This window comes from Dendrobates tinctorius, unplaced genomic scaffold, assembly GCF_039654945.1.
Source record: "Dendrobates tinctorius isolate UK_male_01 unplaced genomic scaffold, ASM3965494v1 ptg000237l, whole genome shotgun sequence".
NCBI classification, from domain to species: domain Eukaryota; kingdom Metazoa; phylum Chordata; class Amphibia; order Anura; family Dendrobatidae; genus Dendrobates; species Dendrobates tinctorius.
This window is the reverse complement of record NW_027361904.1, coordinates 1,659,641-1,672,675: the sequence shown is the minus strand read 5'-3', so window position 1 is coordinate 1,672,675 and position 13,035 is coordinate 1,659,641. Positions and strand designations below refer to the sequence as shown.

The 13,035-nt window shown below is 44.3% G+C and overlaps 1 protein-coding gene and 1 pseudogene across 1 annotated transcript in view; one reads left to right on the top strand and one right to left on the bottom strand.

Moving 5' to 3' along the window:
- The window catches only part of LOC141060494 (uncharacterized), a 561,818-nt gene that overhangs the window by 441,003 nt on the left and 107,780 nt on the right, over nucleotides 1-13,035 (bottom strand). The gene's annotated exons all lie outside the window — the stretch shown is intronic.
- LOC141060482 (uncharacterized) overlaps nucleotides 1-13,035 on the top strand; it is a 37,448-nt pseudogene that overhangs the window by 8,645 nt on the left and 15,768 nt on the right.

The following is a 13,035-nucleotide window of genomic DNA, read 5'->3' as shown; positions in this document are numbered from 1 at the left end:
ATAGAAGTACTTTTGCCTGGCATAAAGCCCGTTTGATCTGGATGTATGAGGTTCAATATAATGGAATTCAATCTGGTAGCTAGAATCTTGGTGAAAATTTTATAGTCCACATTCACCAATGAAATGGGATGATAGGATCCACATTCCAAAGGGCCCTTCCCCTCCTTCCGAAGCACTATGATATTAGCCCCATAAAAGGACTCGGGCATAGAATTCCCCTCCCATATTCCCCGAAATACCTTTGCCAAAAGTGGCGTCAATATATCCCGATACTTCCTGTATAGTTCAATAGGTAACCCATCAGGTCCAGGGGCCTTCCCAGAAGCCATATCTGTCATAGCCTTATCTATCTCCTCTGCGGTGAACTCAGCATCCATAAGGGCTCGCTTTTCTGAATCTAATGTGGGGAATGATATATCTGACAGTCTAAACACGCCAAAGTGTCAGAGTCACTTTTAGATTCATATAGTGACCTGTAGTAATCCTGAAAACAGCCAAGAATATCCTCAGTCGAAGACACCAGTGTACCGTCCTCCCTACGAATCTGCAATATCGTATTAGAGGTGTTATTTTGGTGCACCAGATAGGCCAAAAATTTGCCCATCTGGTTCCTCAATTTGAAATAGGAATGACGAGTAAAGAATAGTTTACGCTTAGATTTAGTGTCCACGTTCTGAGTATATAACCTCTGGGCGGCCAGCCACTCATTCCTGTTCCCGCTGGTTTGATTAGATATATATGTTGCCTCTGCGTCTCTCAGTCGTTGCTCCACCTCGTCACCCGCTTAATATAAGAAATCGTGGAGGACAAGCAGCCCCTCAGGTATGCTATAAGGGCATCCCAGGATAAATTAATGTTCCGGGTGGGACGCGACGAAGCAATTCAACTGATCAATCGTTCTGTCAGGAGACCCTATCAATTTTAACCAGAAGGGATTTAACTTCCAAGCTATCCACTGTTTACTTGCCCATATTTGAGTTGAAGGATGACCGGACTATGGTCTGAGATCCCCTACTTCCATGTTCTATATCAGCCACCCACATCGCCAGACCGCCAGTACCAAATATATAGTCTATGCGGGATAGAGAGCGTTTAGTGGATGAGTGACAGGTGTATTCCCTTAACTCAGGATGACGCATCCTCCACAAATCCAGCCACCCGCCACCCACCATAAATGACACCGGGGTTATAGTCATTGGGGAGGACCCACCGGTCGCTTCATCATCCAGCCTCAATTTATCAAGGCGGTTGTTCATGACCATATTAAAATCGCCCATACAAATAACATCTGCGTTCGGGTAGTTAAGGGCAAAACTCATTGCCTTCTGCAGAATGGATATACGAGCCGTAGGGGGGTTATAAATACATAAGACCACATATTTCCTGGTGTTTATCAATGCGTGGACAAAAATAAAACGACCCTCAGGGTCACTTCGAGTTTCCCTCGCTTCCCATCTGACGTCTTTATGTACCAACAACGAGACCCCCCTCGAGTAGCTGGTATGAAATGTATGGGCAGACCATTGTACCCAGGGCTTCTGCACGCACTGCGCTGTATCCCTAGTCAAATGTGTCTCCACCAAGGCCACAATGTGAGGACGGTAATGTCTGACCTGTGAGAAGACCTTGATCTTTTTTCGAGGAGTTTTTATTCCCCTCACATTCCATGTCATATTAACTCCAACCCCATATTTTACTCCTCTGAACATGGTGCATAGTGTTACCCGGGCAAAGTTTAGAAACATCACCTAGAGATTGAAATTGTTGTTGACTGAGATTATAACCTGAAAAAAACAAAAACCACTACGGAAAAAAAACAAAGTGAAAAAACCACAAACAACGTAGGAGCAGAGTCCTGTACTCTCATCACAAAACAAACAAGGGGATACCATCACTGAGCCCAGTGTCCGGTATTGTTGGAAACCTGGACGCCATCAAGTAAAGCTCCAATCAGCCGATTAATAGAAAAATTCCAGCTAGCAATAGATGCATTAGGATTCTTTTTCAGCAGACCCTCCATGGGATCGCAGCCACTCCGCCGGATCTGTAAAAAATGAAGTAGAACCCCTGTGGACCAACCGGAGCCTGGCCGGGTAAATCATCGAGTACACAACATTCCTCTCCCGTAGATGTCTCTTGACCTCCGTAAACTGCGCCCGTTGCTTCTGGAGTTCTGCAGAGAAATCCGGGAAGATCGAGTTCGTGGCATTGTTGAACTTAATCGGACTCTTTTGCCGTGCCAGCCGTAGAGCCGCGTCTCTATCCCTGCAGTTGAGAATGCGCGCTAGGAAGGGTCTAGGCAGGGCTCCCGGAGGAAGAGGCCTAGTAGGGACTCTTATGAGCTCTTTCCACCGCAAAGATTGAAGAGAATTTATCGCCCAAAGTGGTTTTAAGCCAGTCTTCTAGGAATTGCTCCGGATATTGTCCCTCCGATCGCTCCGGCAGACCAATAATTCGGATGTTGTTCTGACGCATTCTGTTCTCCAGGTCATCCGCCTTTTGCCTCCATGCATTCATGGAGCCTGCCACTTTCGTTAGTTTAGCTTCCATGCGTGTGATGGTGTCCTCCACCTGGGATACCCGTGTCTCCACCTCCGTAATGCGGGTCTTCATGGCTTGCATATCTTGTCGGAGGCTTCCCACCTCGGTGTATACGTCCTCTATCTTCCCAGACAGAGACGGTCCTGGTCAAAGAGATGGCCTGCATGAGTTGCTCAGATGCCTGTTTAAGAGTTAATTCCCCCTGCTCACACTCCTCCCCACCTTCAGAGGGACGACTCTTGCCCTGAGCTTGTGTGGGGTTATTTTTAGTAGATCTTGAGCCCTCAGCATGGTCTATTCTGGCATATTCTTTTAGCTTTTCAGCCGCCGATCCAGACCCCTTGGAACGGCTCATTTTAAAAGCAATAGGGTATAGCCGGGGAGCAGGAACCGTACACTCCGGAGTCTCTGAATCAGAGTGACAGGCAGGGTATGACAAACAAATGTATGTTGACTGCAGGGTCCCGGCTGCAACACAGACCCGCAGCGTCTCACAAGGAGGCAATATCTAGTCTCAGGCAGCAGGCAAGGGCCCCCACAGCCCAAGAAGTAACCCTCAGGACCCCACAGGGATCACAGCCAGGGAGGGATCCAAGTCCCACTAGTTATGGTGCTGGCAGGGCAGGCGTATGGTGAATAGGGGGACGCGGGGCCCAATGGCCCAATTTTTCAGGGCACACACCGCTTGTCCCTCACAAATAGTCAGTTTATCCGCTCACCGTCCCTTGCTTCCTCAGCGCTGCAGCGATGGAGCCTGGCGCCGCATCTCTCACAAGCAGAGCGCGCGCCTCCAAGATGGTCGCCGCCCCGTGCAGGCCCCGTCGGCCACCCAAGTCCTCAGAGCCGCAGGCACTGCAGAATCCAGCCCCGCTCTCTAGCGGGGGTCCAGGAACGACCCTGAGTCCAGAGGGGTCAAAAGGCAGGCAAGTGTGCCCCCAAAGCAGGGATCCGCTGGTCGGATGCTGTCAGGATGGCCGGAGCTTCTACAGAGCGCGTCCTCACTCCGTCGCTTCCATAGCCACGCCCCCATGCACCACCATTTTATTAAAAAAAATAGTTTTCCTGTTTTCCACCTCAAAATTTGTGTTGTGTCTTATGATCAGATGTGTCTTATAGTCCGCAAAATACGGTAATTTATAAAAGGCTGCGGTTGCCATTTTTTACCCAAGTCGCATCTCTGAACATTTGGTTTTCTTTTTATTGTGAAGCAAACAACAAATAGGACAAAACTGAAAATTCATCCTTCTAAAGTCAGTACTACTGTATGTAGAGCCTCTCTTTGCGGCAATTACAGCTGCAAGTCGCTTTGAGTAAGTCTCTATGAGCTTTATACATCTTGTCAATGGGATTTTTTCCCATTCCTCAAATCACAACTGCTCCACCTTCTTCAGGTTTGATGGTTTCTGCTGGTGAACAGCAATCTTCATGTCTGACCACAGATTCTCCATTGGATTAAGATAAGGGCTTTGTAGTCACTAGTCCACTCCAAAACATTTACACATTTCCCATTACACAACTTGAGTGTTGCTTTAGCAGTATTCTTTGAGTCATTGTCTTGTTGAAAAGTGAACATCCGTCCCAGTCTCAAATCACTGACAGACTGGAACAGCTTTTGCTCAAGATTATCCCTGTATTTCGCACCATCTATCTTCCCCTGTCTCTGCTGCCGAAAATCATCCCCACAGCATGATATTGCCAACACAATGTTTCACTGTGGGGATGGTGTTCTTGAGCTGATGAACTGTGTTAGTTTGGCACAAGACATATCATTTACCTTAGTGGCCAAAAAGTGCAATTTTGGCCTCATGTGACCACAGCACCTTCCTCCATACATTTGGGGAGTCTCCCTCATGTGTTTTGTTAAACTCAAATGAGCCTTACAATTAGTGTGTGTAAGTAAAAGCTTTTTTTCCTGCTCACTCTCCATATAGGCCGCCTCTATGGAGTGTACGTCTTATTGTGGTTTTATGGACAGATACTCCAGTCTCTGAGTGGGAACTCTGCAGCTCCTTTAGGGTTACCTTTGGTCTTTGAGCTGCCTCTCTGAGTAATGCCCTCCTTGTTCAGGCTGATAGTTTTGGTGGGTGACCCTCTCTTGGAAGGTTGTGGTACCATGTTCTGTCCATTTTATTGTAATGAATATGATGATGCTCTGGTGCTCTGGGGGATTATTAGAGATTAGATTTTTTTTTTTATAATGCAACCCCGACTTGTACTTCTCAAAAACTTTGTCCATGACTTGTTTGGAAATCTCCATGGTTTTCATGGTTTATTTTGGAGATCTCCTTGGAATTCATGGTGTTGTTTGGAGATCTGTTGTGAATTCACTTTTTGGTCTGCCTCTGGTTGCTGGTGAGGGTGGTGGAGCTGGTTGTATTGACAGAGGAGTCGTGAGTTCTCTTTCCGGGCTCTCTCTGGTGGTTGCAGGAGGTAATGAAGCTGATCTATTTACCAGAGACCTGCCACCTGATAATGAGGACGACGAGTGGACATCTGGAGTCTCTGACTGGATTTAAGACAGCCGACTCCCTCTACCCCTGCTGGTGATTTTTCCTGCCTCCTGAGGTCTTAGTTTCCAGTTCAGTCCCTGCATTCTCAAGCTAAGTGTTCTTTGCTATTGTTCACATTTGATTTGGTTTTGTCTATTCAGTTTTGTGTGGTCAGCCAGCCTCGGCTGGGGCTGTGCTGAATGTCCCATTCTTATGTTACTGTTTGTGCCAGTTTGCTTTTTGTCCCTTATTAGATTAGCCTCTTTTTGCTCTGTTTTCAGAATATGCCAGCGTGCTGATATACATAGTAACATAGTTATTAACAGGGCTGTGGAGTCGGAGTCGTGGAGTCGGTGCTCATTTTGGTGGAGTCGGTATAAAATGGTCCGACTCCGACTCCTAAAATATATAATAAATTGGGTACAGTAATTCAATGCAGAATGTGCTGAATATTTTTTCATAGGAATTTGGGAAAGTTATGAAATGTCCTATAAATGGCTGTTCTATTCCTGATCTAAGGCTACATTCACACACAGCGTTTTTCCTGCGTTTTTTGTGGATACGTTTTTCAGCTGCAAATGCAGATCAGCTTTTTAAAAAAACGCATCACCTGAAAGGTTTTTGAGCTCATAGATAATGTTTTCAATATCAAAAGCAGATTAGAAATCTGCTCTATCCATTTATCCATATCTGTCTATCCATATCTTATCTGTACCAAAAAGAATGAAAGCCGGGTAGCACACAGACTAACACTTCCTGCCAGGCAAAGGAGGAGGAAAGAGCGTCTCAAACATCATTAACAAGATATTTTGTAAGTGACAAAGTTACTGTAACAATGACAGCAGATATGTCTAACAGACAGCTCCTCCAGCTTGTTGTGAAGGACAGTGTACCATTATCATTATTTGCACGACCAGCTTTTACAGCTCTTAATGGAGAAATGGCTGCAAACTTGGTGTTTCTCTGGAAAGAGAAAGTATTAGAAAATTAGTGATTGAAGAAACCCTTAACCAAAAGGAAGATCTTAAAAAGACTCTCAAAAGTTGCATCATGTTTCTTAAAATGAAGTGAACTATTTTGCCATCAATGTTCGATATGTTTGTGACAACAAAAATTGTTACCAACACACTGGCAGTAAAAGATCCTAAAGCTCATCACAGCAGCCAGTTTCTCCAGGCCTTAGTGGAAAAAGTTCTGCAAGATTACGAACTCAAAAAAGAACAGGTTCTTGCTATTGTAACGGACAATGCTTCAAACATAAGTACAATTACACTGATGAATGAGAGTAATGAACAACAGCTAGAGGAACATTTAGGATTCAGTATGTTTGAGATGGAAGGCCACAGTGCTGTTCATGTAAGTGAGGAACAAACAGATATTACTACAGAAGAACAGCAAAATTATGCTGTAGAAATAGATGATCTTGTTGAAGCTGCTTCAAAACACTTTCCTATTCATCACATGTGCTGTGTTGTGCACACGCTGCAGCTGGCAATAAGAGAGAGTCTGCAAGAGGGACATGCTGGAAATCTGACTGGAAAAGTGAGGAAATTGGTTATTGCCGCCAGAACCCCTAAAATTGATTCCATCTTGAAGAGACGTGCTGGAAAAGGGCAATTGTTGATCAACTAAAACCGTTTCTTATAGACATGGCGAACCCTCAGGGAACCCTAAATGAAGGTCAATGGGCACAGGTGGCTGAATTGAAGGAATTGCTTAATCACCCATTTACTGCGACTAAAAAATTACAAGCTGAGGATTTAACTCCTGGCATTTTCATGAGGGAGAGGAAGAACTTGCTATTTTGCTGTTTAATCGCAGATGGCATTTTTGCTTCAATGAAACGGAGAGAGACACAGCTATTGGAAAATAAAATTCTTCTGGCAGCTGTTTATGTGGACCCGAGTCATCGTATACTGCTTGATGATCAACAGCTTACTAAAGGAAAAGAAGCTCTGACTGAGGTAGCAGTTAGGATGAGTGGCCTGCAGGAGGACTGCCAGGCGCCAGAGGACTTGGGTCCTGACAGTGCTACTGCTGCCATATCTTCATCCTCATCAGATGAGGAGTTTGACTTTGACAAGTATTTGGATGACATGGAGCAGGCAAAGCGTTGCCGCAAGGAAAAAGATTTCACGCCGTCTCCTATAGCAGCAGATTGACCATATTTCAGCAAAATGTTTCACTTGCTCTCAAAGAAAAATTCAACCGTTCATCAAAACTGACTGTGCACGAGGCAATTCCTTTATACCCGGAAATTGTTAGAGATGTTGCCCATGTGGTTACGGCTTTGCCTCCAACCCAAGTTACTGTAGAGAGGTTGTTCTCTGGCCTTAAAATTATTAGGTCAGATGTGAGGTCATCTATGAAGGAGGATCTGATGGAGGCAATTCTATTTCTTAGAACAAATTCATAGACTGCACAAATGTTATTTAGTATGTTTTTGTTGAAAACTGCTTTTTGCCACTTATAGATTATTACATAGTGTTTATATGTATGTGTGTGTGTGTGTGTGTATGTATATATATATATATATATATATATATATATATTCGATATTACATAGTGTATTACATATTTACATATTACATATTAGTTTTTTGTGTTCTAAAGTTGTATTCCAATAAATATTATGTTCTATCTAAATATCTTGATTATTGTATCATAAAAATGATTTAATGTCTAATGTTCACATTGTACTACAATAAATTTTTCACTTAAATATAAGCAATATATGTGGGAGTCGGAGTCAGAATCGTGGAGTTGGAGTGGGTGTAAGGGAAATTGAGGAGTCTGAGTCGCAGGTTTGGCTTACCGACTCCACAGCCCTGGTTATTAAGGTTGAAGGGAGACTTTACGTCCATTTAGTTCAAACCATATCCTATCCTAACTTGCCCTAACATGTTGATCCAGAGGAAGGCAAAAAAAACCCATGTGGCAAACAGTAAGCTTCACATTGGGGAAAAAAATTCCTTCCCGACTCCACATATGGCAATCAGACTAGCTCCCTGGAGCAACGCAATATTAAGGAAACTAGCGTATATACCCTGTAATATTATACTTTTCAAGAAAGGCATCCAGACCCTTCTTAAATTTTAGTAGGGAATCACTCATTACAACATCATATGGCAGAGAGTTCCATAGTCTCACTGCTCTTACAGTAAAGAATCCGCATCTGTGAGTATGCTTAAACCTTCTTTCCTCCAGATGTAAAGGATGCCCCCTTGTCCCCGTCACAGGTCTAAGAGTAAAAAGATCATTAGAAAGGTCTTTGTATTGTCCCCGCATATATTTATACATTGTAATAAGATCACCCCTAAGCCTTCGATTTTCCAAACTAAATAACCCCAAGTGTAATAACCTGTCTTGGTATTGCATACCCCCCAGTTCCCCTTTTTCAGTGACAGTTTTGCCCAGTGTTTTACAATTAAGCACATAATTATACATCTTGTTCATTCTACCCAAGTGCGTGACCTTACATTTATCCCCATTAAAGCTCATTTGCCATTTATCAGCCCAAGCTTCTAGTTTACATAAATCCTCCTGTAATATAGTTGGTTTTTTTGCTATCAGAAGTGTTGGACATTTTTGCAGGGTTTTTTGGCGTGATTGCAGACAGTATCTTTCCTGTCCTTTCTAGTCAGTGTGGGCCCCATTGTTTGCTCAGCCTATTTTCCTACCTGTGTTTGTGTTTTCATCTTGTTTCACCGACAATATATGTTCGGGGGCTATCTATTCCTTTGGGGTCTGCTCTGGGGCAGTTTCGATTTCCCCTTTTCTTGCTTTAGGCTTATTTAGTTCTCCGGCTGTGTCGAGGCATCTAGAATCATCGTAGGTACGCTCCACGACTACTGCTAGTTGTGTGGATAGGATCAGGGGTCTGCAATCCGCTTAGTTACCAACCTCTCTGGTTTTCTGTGGCTTAGCTTGGTCTTGTTTTCCTCCTCGGTGACCCAGTCACAACAGAGATCTCCTTGATCTTCATGGTGTTTTTTGGAGGTCTTCATGGTGGTGTTTGGAAATCTTCTTGATCTTCATGTTGGTGTTTGGAGATCTCTTTGGTCTTCGTGGTAGTGTTTGGAGATCTCCTTGGTCTTCATGGTGTTTGGTTAGTGGTGCCTCTTGTTAATGGTGTTGCAGCCATTGTGGCCTTTCAGAAAAGGTAAAGTGTATATACTGACAGATGTGTGACACTTAGATTGCACACAGGGGGACATCCTGTCTCTAAGCATGGGACTTATGAAGAGAATTGCTTGCACCACGAATTTTCAGGGGCTTCATTGCAAAAGGGGTGAATACATATGCACGTGCCAATTTTTAGTTATTTGATCCCATAAATTTAATTTGGGCCTTTACTTTTCTCACTTCACCATCTTAGACTATGTAGTGCCGATGCATCACAGACAAGTCGGATTACAAAGATATTTACACACAGGTTGTAATGTAACAAAATAGGTAGGAACCAAGGGAGTGAATACTTTTGCAAGCCACTGTATAGATACATAGGAGCTCCGTCATGGCGGTCACAAGGGTCTTCAGCAGACCTCCTGCTGTTATTGCAACTCATCGGCACCCTACAACCCCATTGTAGAGAGACTGATGAGCACTTGGAATGGTGTGTCCCCTCAGCCACACACTTTATATGCTGTTGTTAGAGATTGAAATTGGCATTTAAGGGGTTAAAGGGAATCTCTCAGTAGGTTTTCCCAATATATTCTAAAGTTACTGCCTTTAACTGCCCTATTACCACAATCCATCGATCTGTATCTGAGCTTCCTACTCCCTCTGCATGTCCCAAAAAAACTACCCTTAATGTTTCTGGCATAGGGCGCAGTTCAGTCCAATGGGATCTTTTTTCTTTTCTCATCGCCTCCTCAGTCCCCGCAGCTGCCGTGTTTCTCATTTGATTGATGCGAATGATGGATCCTACGTCATCCACAGATCGCTGTGAATCTTACACCTGCATAGTTGAAGCAGAAGCGGACTTATTGGTGCCCTACTAAGGACAGAGCAAAGTCCTGTAACGAGCAAGCATCGGCTCTCTTCCGGTTAATAGGTGACAACGCTTTACAGGTGGGAGCAAAGTGCGCCTGCGCTTCAACTGTGGATGACCAAGAATTGCAGCAACCAGTGGATGATATAGGACACGTCATTCATATGAGTCAACTCATGGGGGACGGCAGCTGTAGAGATTGAGGAGTTGCTGGAAAAGGAAAAAAGACCGGACCTTAAACCAGAAGTATATAAGGTATAGGGATTATGGGATTAAAATACAGGTCGATGGACTGTGGTAATAGAGCAGCTAAAGGATGTGACTTCAGTTTAAATGGTGACAAGTTCCCTTTAACAGCCGCAAGTGGAACTCTACTCCACTCGCTGCTGGTAGAGGCAGATGATGGCTGAATAACACAACCATTAGCTGCCATGAATGATGTTGGTTCAGATATATGTCGTGAAACTATGTCATATGTCGGGAAGGTGTTAATGAAGTCATTGTGGTGTAAGTCTAACTTAATGACATCATTATATATGTCACATGACCTCTGTTGCCATTGATGAGATTCAGCAGTCTCGTGCCTTACCTACTGACATCAGCACTTCGGCCAGTGATTGGCTGTTGCCATCATGTGCCGACGTGACCGACTGACATAAGAAGTTATCCAACTCCTAAATCCATACATAAGAGAGAAGACGACATCCACGCTTTTTATCTCTACTATATATCTGCAGTAACTGTACTATGGAATTTGTCATTTGTATATCGGCTCATCTTCTTTCTATTCAGGTTCCTACAAAAAAAGGATCCGCTGATAATAAATTCCATATGAAATCACTTTCCCGATTGACTTGTCAAGTATGAGTAAGGACCGAGACAAGATGGCGGAGAGGATATTAAACCTCTCCCTGGAGATAATCTACCATCTTACCGGAGAGGTGAGAGGCTCTGATGTCCTCACATGACCTCATAATCTATGGGAATAACAGGGGATATGACCGGAGAGGTGATGGACTCTGGAGATGTCTGTAGTGATATTATTAATGTCTCAACACTCAGGATTACACAGTAGTGAAGACCTCTAGTGATCGCTGTCCGGCCCCTGTGTCTGAAGGACGGGGAGGAACCCTGAGCCCAATCCCAGGGCCTCCACCTCACCCCCGGATACATGAGGACATCAATGACCAGAAGATCCTAGAACTCACCAACAAGATGATTGAGCTGCTGACTGGAGAGGTGACACTGCTGGGAATGCTGGGACATTATACAGGCCAGCACTGGAGGATTCTGGGTGATGACGGTATCATTGTGTGTGTCAGGTTCCTATAAGGTGTCAGGACGTCACCGTCTATTTCTCCATGGAGGAGTGGGAGTATCTAGAAGGACACAAGGATCATTACCAGGAGGTGATGATGGAGGAGCACCGGCCCCGCACATCACCAGGTAATAGACAGGACTAAATACACACGGCCTATAATTCTCTGTATGTAATAATGATGTCAGTCCTGTCTGTGTCTCCTCAGCTCTCTCCAGTAAGAGGACAACCCCAGAGAGATGTCCCGCTCCTCCACAGGACCATCAGGTAGGTGGAGATCTCCCTATGATGTGTAGACGGCTGTGACGTCCTTGTGGTCAGTCTTGTTTTCTCCTCCAGTATTATATGTTTTATACTTGTGTAATGAGAGCGGTGGAGACGGCAGGATCACAGCTGACCACAGACATCACATGTCCGGATCTTCTCACCATTATTCCCGGGGACTTCTTCGATCATTGGGGACTTTTACAATATTTGTTTTGCAGCTTTTAGGTCCAGATAAAAATCTGATTAATATTAATGGTCCAGAGAGAAATGTGAGGGGCGATCAGCGGTGTAAAGAGGAGACCCCTAATGTGTGGGGCGATCAGCGGTGTAAAGAGGAGACCCCTAATGTGAGGGGCGATCAGCGGTGTAAAGAGGAGACCCCTAATGTGTGGGGCGATCAGCGGTGTAAAGAGGAGACCCCTACAGATCACTGCCCAGGTGAGGGTCTTTAGATGATTATTCAGTTTCAACACAATGTGAATTGATAATGATGTGATCCTGTTATATGTGAGGTCACAGGTCATCATTTATAATATGGCTGATAATGTACAGCTGGAGATGAATTTTACTTATGTGAGCGGCCGATTTCTTCATCATTTGATGTCTGTTTTGATGTCGGAAAAGTATTTGTCCAATTTGGGCCTCAGAAACCATCAGCTCTTATTAATCTGATGTTAGTGTGGGGTGATAGATTCCAGAACATGGCGACGTCCCCACAAATAACCGTAACTGACAGCTGGGCTCCTCATCCATAATTTTGGGAGTGGAGATCACTCTGACCATAGTCTTTACCCCTAAGATGCTGCATTACATACCAACCATGGATATTTGGTGACAATGGCATCTGCAATCTCACTGGTAATGGTAGAAACACCAGAGGTGACAGTAAGACCAGCCAACAGAGCCATAGCACCAATGGAGCAGATTGAGACAGATCACTCGGGTAGTATGATTCCGCCCCCCAAATCTGATACCCTTAGTGTGTGATCTTCGAGAAAGTTCACCCTTGTAATAGGTCATTCTCTTGTTTGCTTATTTATTAGGATTATTTGGTTCATGGCAGAAAAACATCTGCGTTGCCTGTATTGAAAAAAATGGTATGCGAAGAGTCTCCTAACTTCGCTTGGCAGCTGAGATCAATTACTAAGGCAGAGATCAACAGTTTCCTAAAATCCTTATTCCACCATGAAGGCAACAAACTCAGGAAGGGGAAAGGGTTGACAATGTTATCGTCTGTGTCCGAAGAATCGGAGACGTCTGAGGGTGAAGTAGGGGTTGTGTCCTCAGATTACAATTCATTTTCAGATGATGGTGCAGGTCACCTGTGCTTCCCGGTAGAGGATCCTGGTTGGTTGGTCAAGGCGGTGAGGTCCACCATTGGCATAATAGATGCAAAAGTTGGTGCAAGACGTAAAGTTTGAGGGGCT